The sequence below is a fragment of the Perna viridis genome, chromosome 15 (genome assembly GCF_037379345.1).
Source record: "Perna viridis isolate PV_CMFRI_1.1 ecotype Kerala chromosome 15, ASM3737934v1, whole genome shotgun sequence".
In the NCBI taxonomy this organism is placed as follows: domain Eukaryota; kingdom Metazoa; phylum Mollusca; class Bivalvia; order Mytilida; family Mytilidae; genus Perna; species Perna viridis.
In genome coordinates this window covers 4,300,295-4,308,788 of record NC_142459.1, presented here as the reverse complement: position 1 = coordinate 4,308,788, position 8,494 = coordinate 4,300,295, and positions in this window count along the sequence as shown.

Sequence of the window (8,494 nt, the reverse complement as noted above, 5' to 3'; positions counted from 1 at the left end):
TTTAAATGGTGGGGTTAATTGGGGTCATATCTAATGATCTAGAACTCTATAATCTACACTGACTGTCAAATTTGTACAAATCTCCATTAATTCATTTCGATTAAATACTAAAGAGAGAACCATTTAATAAAGTATGATGTATCATTCTACTGCACTGCCACTAACACTAAGTATCCAGGCACATTTCAGTTTTTTTTTTTTTTTTTTTTTTTTTTTTTATGAGCAACTCAGTGGGTGTTTCTAGAAAAGTAGAGGACGCTTACCCTACTGGTGCACCTGGTCCATGCTCCAAGTTTTTAGTGGAGTCTGAGTTGCTCATTCACTTTTGTTACTTTGTATGTATTATTTTAGTTCTTTACATGTATGTTCTTTGTTGTGTTTCTCTGTTTTCCATGTCACTGGATTACATTCTTTTGATTTCCGCTAGAATCTTGGTTCCCTTGATTAATCTTTCTAATGACTGCATTCTACTGAACCAAAGAAAAAAATGATTTGTATAACTGGACCTTAAAAGGGTGGGATTCAGAATATCATTTACTCATTTGTCGTTATTGTCCAATACACTGTGCGAAATTAACAAAATTTTCAAACAAAAGGGGGTGGGGGTTCCAATCCCTGGAAATCCCCCTCCCCAAAATTCGCCAGTGCCAAATACAAATTTATTCTTGTAATCCACATCCACAACTGTTTAATTCGTACTTCTGGGACTTACATGTATAAAAAAATATGCTAGCTTACACTCGAAACGTAACTCACATGTTACTGTTACATCAAGATCATTGGTGACTAACGGAGTGTGGTAACAGCAATTACAACACTCCCAATATAGAGGAGGGAAATCCCAGATCATATCCTATCAACTTCTCTATTGATAGATAAATGTTGCTGAAATTACTCAGCCGTCCTTTGGTTATTATCATTTGCAGTGAACCTATGAAAAGATGTCCGATACTCAGAAAGTCGAAAGTGAAAAAACATGCACTGATGGTAGTAAATATTTCACAGACTCATTGCAAATAATGATAACCAATTACGGCTGAGTAACAGTGCAAGTAATTAATTAAGGTGACTAGGATAGAACTTTCATGACTTTAGAAAACACTCACTGATAGATAGATAAAGCAATGGCTTGTAGTTCATACAGTGATACTTTAATTTTGCTCACCTCAATTAGTTGTTCCACAAAACAAAAGCACAATGTGTTCATCAATACTTTATTATTTTTTAAATTTGCTCAGGGTTGGATCCAGGATTTCAGGATAGAATTGAAGGCCAAGCTAAGCAAGGCAAGAAAATTTTTGGGACAATAACTTGTGAGAAATCAAGATTTTATGCAAACAATCTGTTCCCCCATTTTCATGGCAAGGCTGTTCACCATGACCCTTTGAATAAGATTTATTTCTCTCTTTCCTATCAAATCTGAAAATTTTTATCTTTAATATGTACTTGCAAAAAAATAAAGATACTAAACTCTGCAAAATTTAGCTTAAAATTAAAGTACCAGCACAAAACACAAGTTTTAGAAAAAATCTTTGATTTCTTGCGGTCATATAAAAATCACTCAATCCAATTTCAAATATATATCATCAAGACAAAATAAAACATGAAGTTCTTTTTTTGTCCATCTTTATACATTCCTCCATAAAGTTTAAAATGGAAAAGTCCAATGAAACAGGAAGTTGGTATTTGACAAAAACCAAAATCACTAAAAATATTTGGCCCTATCTATATGTAGCCACATACTACCATCCAATGGCAGCTGAGAATTTTGTGACAAAATTATTCTTTACTTAGCAACCATAACCATACAAAATTTAAAATAAATCTATCCATTGGAAGTTCTGATGACTTCAATAAAATTCCGACTGATTGAATGAAAGAAGGACAAACAGACATGTTGATTCCAATAAACCAACCATTTATTGTATCACTTCAAATAAAGAGAGGCAACTTTTGACTCACCCTTATTTGTCTCATTTCCAGGGCAAAAAGAGACACAATTTACTGAGTACTTTCAGAGAAGACTTTGTAGAAAATTTTATGATAGCAGATAACAAAGGATGCAATTTAGTGATTGTAATAAAATGCAATGATGGGTGCATGCAGCTTCCTATGACTGCAAAGGATTTGCCCTGAAAAAATATGAACTTGTCAAAAAATCAGATACAGTTAATTTGAAATTTTGATTTTTATTAAATGTTTTGACTCAGCATAACTTTCTGACACAGAATGAAAAGTGGTCGAATAAATTCAATTGATCAAAATAAAATTGGACATTTATCTATCATTGTCCAATATCCACAATCTTCTACTGTAAATATCAGGTTAGAATTCAGTGTAATATTAGGGCTATAAATTTTAATAAATGGTAAAATTCAGTGAAAAAAACCCTGCTTGTATCAGCCAAAGTTTTAAATTAATTTGAAAACAGTGCCAATGTAAAAAGTCAAAATACTCAGTAAGATTCAGCAAAGAATTAACCCAACTGATTCTGAGGGTCATATTGCCTAGCTGAGGTCCATTTTCCATTGGAACAAATCCAATATAATACATGTACTTTATATTAAATTTAGCTTTAACTTAAATTTAAGATATTAAATCCACATAATTTATTATATTTAAAATAAAACAAATATAAAATAAAAGAAATTAATTGATGTTTAAATCTATTACATTTAGTTAATACCTGTAAAAATTTCCAAACAATACATGCAAAAATTACCAAACAAAACAACGGAATCCATAAAATAGCACCAGTTTAACAGATTGCAATTATAGGTAAATGGTACAAAACTTTTAAAATTAAGAGCTTAAACCAGCACAGCAACAAGGTGAGAACACAATATTAGTTTTCATCACACTTAGACATGGGGACGAAAAATTCATTACAGACACAACAACGAGTCTGGACACATTGAATATGGCACAAATTTGAAAATTCAATTCAAGTTAAAAGAAATTGTGTTTTCAGGGTGCTCATCAAAAGCTTTTCCCTTGATTCCTACATATAAATAACACATCAAAATCAGATAAACAATTGACTGTGACCAGGGCTCTCTGTCCCTAATAAAAACTTTATTAGCTGCAGCTAGTTGAACTATGTTCACTTGAGGCAAATGTGGACACAATACTAGTTTTTTGACACCCTAAACAAAGGGACTTACAGTCGAAAATCAATACCAAACTTCTTTTTGTTATCTGGAACCTGGTTATAAAGTTTTTTTACTCACAAAATTGTGAGGGATACATGTATATCTGACTGAAAATGCAAGTCAATTTTAGAGTCAAATTTTGTATAAAATATGGAAAATTACTTTTAAGTAAACATTGGAGTGCAATTAGAAGCAATAATTGATCATGAATAAAAAAATGTAATTATATCAAAAAAGTATACAGAAATAATTGTAGGATACCACAATATGACATTTAGAGTGTGAAAGTTCAATAACTCTGAATAAGATGTTCAAGTTTAAGGTTTGAAGCATTTCAGATGTGGTATTTTTGAGGAACAGCACAAAATGTGAAAAACATCCCTTTTTGTAAGAAAAATTCAATTATTCTAAAACCGAAAAATTCAGATATTCAGATCTTCCAATGAACTTAACAAACATCTGTGCAATTTGAAGTAAATCCAACCAGATATTTTCATGATATGGTGCCACATGTAAAAGTTTGACCCTCTCCCTTTTTTATAATTAAGTCCCATATCTTGAAAACTCAAATTTTTGCCATTAAGTTTACATACATTGTACCATTACATGTATACCATCATAACAAAACAATTGTGTAAAGTTTAAAGTATACTGAAAATAGCATCAATGATTATTATAGTCTTCTTAAAAAATTATTGATGGCATGCAATTTCTCAAGTTTATATCATGCCACAGTTCAGGACACTCCACTGACAGATGGACAGACAGATGGGCAAACTTACATCTACCACATAACTCATCATTAAAGGACTTATAAAATTTCATATATTATAAACAGAATAATTCTATTATATATATATATATCTATAGATATATATATATATATATATATATATATATATATATATATATATATATATATATATATATATATGTCCACTGGGTACAAAAAAGACTTATAAGGTAATTTAGGAAGTAGACCTGAGATAAGGGAGGTAATCCCGCTTCTATCATTCTAGTATCAAATTAATACTGATGTGGATGTTTCACTGTGACTTAAAAAAAGAAAGTTGTGTGTAACTTATGATGATAACTTTGTTAAATGCACTAAGAGATTCCTTATTGCTTGAGCTGAATTAGTACACATAACATCACATCTCACTAGATCACTTGATGTTATATTTTTTACTGTCTCGTCTTAACTTTGTAAAACATAAATAACACTAGTGACTAATAGTATGCCTATACTTTATTGGAACTATTATTATTTCAGGAGAAGACATCAAAAGTATGTTATTTTACTTGTGTCTGATCCATTTTGTTTATTACAAACTTTAAACTAAACTTATGATGAGACAGAATTAGGTGCTGAACAGGCGGTTGAATCTGGTTGTTGGAATTTTTTTTTTGGCATTCCTGAAAAGAATTATTGGACTTTTAATGTATTAACTTACACCATTTGGTGGCTTTGGAAGCAGTCTAAGTCTTTTTATGAACTAATTCTTTCTTTTTTTGGTTTAATTACTGTAAATATATATCAATTTTTGCCTTGTACTAATTTTTGCAGGGAACAGAAAGCCCTGAAATACATGTAGTACACAGGAATTGGGTTTTAACACCATATAGCCCTAATAATTTTTTTGACACCACAAAATTTGATATCTGCAAATATGTTCATGTAACAGAATCTGCAAAATTTAAGCAACAGCAAAAATTAAAACATTTACAGTAAACAGCATAAACCATAATTTTTCACTTGTCAAGGGTAATAACTCTAACAAAGAGTCGTCAGACAATTTTAACTTGGGGAGACTTTTTAGGCCTTATCTTAAAAAACATTTTATCATATAAAAGTTTTTTCCTATACGTTATAGTTTTCAAAATATTGGCTGAAAACTACAAATACCATAATTTTTCATTTTTCAAGGGGAATAACTCAAAAAAGGAGGCATCCGACAACTTTAATCCAATGATCACTTCAGTAGAGCTTTTCAATCTGAAGAAGGAAGGTCACATTTAGTTTCAAATATCTCTATCAGTTTTTGTTGGATAAAAATTCAAATTCAAATTAAAATTCAAAACATCTTTTTGTGTAAACAATATCGATAAAAGTGACAAATTATTTGTCACTTTTATCGATATTGTTTACACAAAAAAGATGTTTTGCCCTTAACACTGAACTCAACGCTCTCTAAATGACTTATCTCCATTTGAAATATCTATTTCTACATGATAGAGGTATTAAGAAAAAAAACATAAAATAGAAGATTTTGCATTGTTATACAGCGTTTCGAGTAAACAATTAAATGTAGACCGGTCTTCGGTTTACAATACGTTCTACGTCGGAAATTCCGGTAAAAGAAAAAGAAACCAGAACGAGACTTACATACCTTCTTCAATAAGTGTGGAAAATTTTTCATCGGGACATAATATGCTCCGGATAAAAATTAATGTAAAATAATTTCCACAGGATAAGATTTCACCCGAATAGTATGATATGTCTTATGTCTTAAAGAAGCACCGACTTTGGGAATGTTCAAGAAAAGAGTTTGTACTGATTCATTGACTTTAGATCAACAACGAATACAGAAACAAAGTAAGCGTAATGAAACATTAATTTTACCTTTTGCATTGATGAACATTGGTACTGCTGCAGAATATTTGACTAAATCATACCAAAGGGTGTTCGGACCAAATCTTAAGAACTTTATGCTGCTGAGTAGCCCTGCAAAATATTTGACTAAATCGTACCATTGGATGTTATAGCGGTAATCAAAGGAATGTAATCCAGGAACAAAGACCAGACATGGAAAACAGACATACACAACAAATAACATAAAGTAACTAAAATCACACATACGAAGTAACAAAAGCAAAATGACCAAATCATATATAAGAATAAGAAGTTTATTTCGATTCGGTTTAAGTTATCAGAAAACGCAACCTCTTAGGAACTTCTTACCGAATATACATACATAAAATATTACATAAAACACATACACGCAAAACGTTTACAATCACAGAAATAGACACATCACAGATTATGCACTAAAGTTAAAGCAGCACTAAGGCATTAAGATATCATGGGCGGATTCAGGTGGGTGCGTGGCGAGCGTGCCCCCCCCCCTAAAATTTGCAAATCATGGGTTTTCAGGAGTAGATTTTGGCGCTTTTAGGTTGAAACTTTAATTTCTCCCTCAAATTATCTCAAAAGATATTCACATTTTACCCATTCTAGAAGAATTTTTCCAAAATTTAACCTAAAAAAATTTTACTGTGCGCCCCCCCCCCAAAAAAAAAAATCAAAATCCTGGATCCGCCCCTGGATATAACGTGTTAAATCTATAGAAAAAAACTGAGTAAAGTATAAAAAGCTGTTTTAAAAGATAACATGTAAAAATTAAAAGCACTAAGCATAAAAATTCAGTCAAACGTAAAATCTATTTGCAAACTGAGCAGCGACATTTTCGCTGGTATTAAACTAATAATGGTAATTGCAATTACGACGATCCCATCATGGCGATGGAAGAATGAGTTTTGATTTCTAATTTCTAGAATAAAAGGCGCTTTTGCCAAGAGTTTTAACCACTCTAGGACTGCATGATGCTTAATTGTAAAATGTTGCAGAAGCATATTTTCAGTCCTGGTCCGGTAGGTGGTACCACAATACATATTCGAAGGCAAATTTGAAAGTTGAAAGATTTCTTGCAATACCTTGCCAGTAATCTGAACCCTTGGAATGTCCAGGATATTTGAATATCAGAAAGAGTATTTATGTACTAAATTTTGCCAAAATATAGGTGCTTTATTATTTACGAATTTGTTTATTTCGATTGTCATGTAGTCCTTAACATCCTAATTTGTAAGGAAGACACCTTATAGCTTTATTTGAATTTATATTATTTTTATACGAGCTAACACAATCATCGTACGAAATGCTCTTTCTTGCACTTTTTCAAGCTATTTTTTAGAACTTTTTTGACTGTACAAAAGTGTCATGCCAATGGACAGAAATTAAAATTACAGTCTAACCTCGGTAGCTCGCACTCCAAGGGATTATTGAAATGTGTTCAAGTTATCGGGAGTTCGAGAAATTGAAGTTCGTGTATTTCCGGATTTTTTTCGGTGCCGATCCGAGTTCGACTTTATCGTTAGAAATTGCTTACTACATACGAAGTTTTGTTACTCTCGAAATCCAATCAGTGTTGTGTCAAAGATCAAAACTACCTAATTAGTGATGACTTAAATTTTACCTGTAATTAACTAAAATGACACTGATTAATGAAAGGGTTTCAGTTTTTCACACCTTTTATTACCCAAGCTGACAAAATTGCTGACGAGTTCGAGTTAGTGAGGGTTATTCTCTAAGATTTATTACCGAACGGACCGACTAGTCAGTTCGAGTGTTCGAGAAATCCAAGGTTATTTATATTGATTATATAGGAGAAAATTTTGGTACTTTGAATTGTGTTCGAGCCATCCGAGTTCGAGCGAGTGAAGTTCGACTGTACTCAGTAGAAAAGTGTGAAAAATATTAAGTTTTCTAAATCTACACAAATAAGGACCCAAAGCCTTTAAAAGAATAAGTTGCTGTGGTGCCTTCCTACAAAACACCAAAATTTAATTGATCATCAATTTCCATGCCTAAAGGTACATGTATATCAATTTCGTTACAAGTAAGTGCAGAGCTCTCAAAATAAATGAAAGGATTTATGTCATTAGTTTTTTTTTTACCAACAGCCAAAATTTGAAATCTATCAGGATTTGCCTGCAACTTATTGCAATTGAACAAGTCTATAAAAATATTTAACTCTGTTTCTAAGGTTTCAATCTGTAAATCAAAATCAGAACTATAAAAGGAAAACGTGCTGTCATCAGCATAATTATACAATGTACCAATTTTACCAACATAAAAATGTCATTTATGAATACGTCGAATAGCAGAGGACCCAATATAGAGTGTTACATGGAGAACATCTTTGAGGATGTCAGCACAACTGATCAAGACACTATTGACTTAGATATGCTGTTTTTGATTAGATAACTAGGATCGAAGAACTTAATTTGCTGAGATTCCGTAAGTTGTTCAAAAGAATATTCTATATACTTCTTATTCAATTACAATAATTATGTGGCACAGTATTTAACGGATAAAATTAAATTTTTCGGCGGCTTGTATTTTGTTGGTACAAGTAGATTTCATTTTTAACACATTCCATTTTGTGTATATAAAAAGGACTATATAATTATTACATAATACCCATTTGTGTCATTTAGAGTTATTTGTGAAATTTTGAGAGCAGTCAATTCCCTTTTCCTATCCATGTTTGTTGATATTTGAA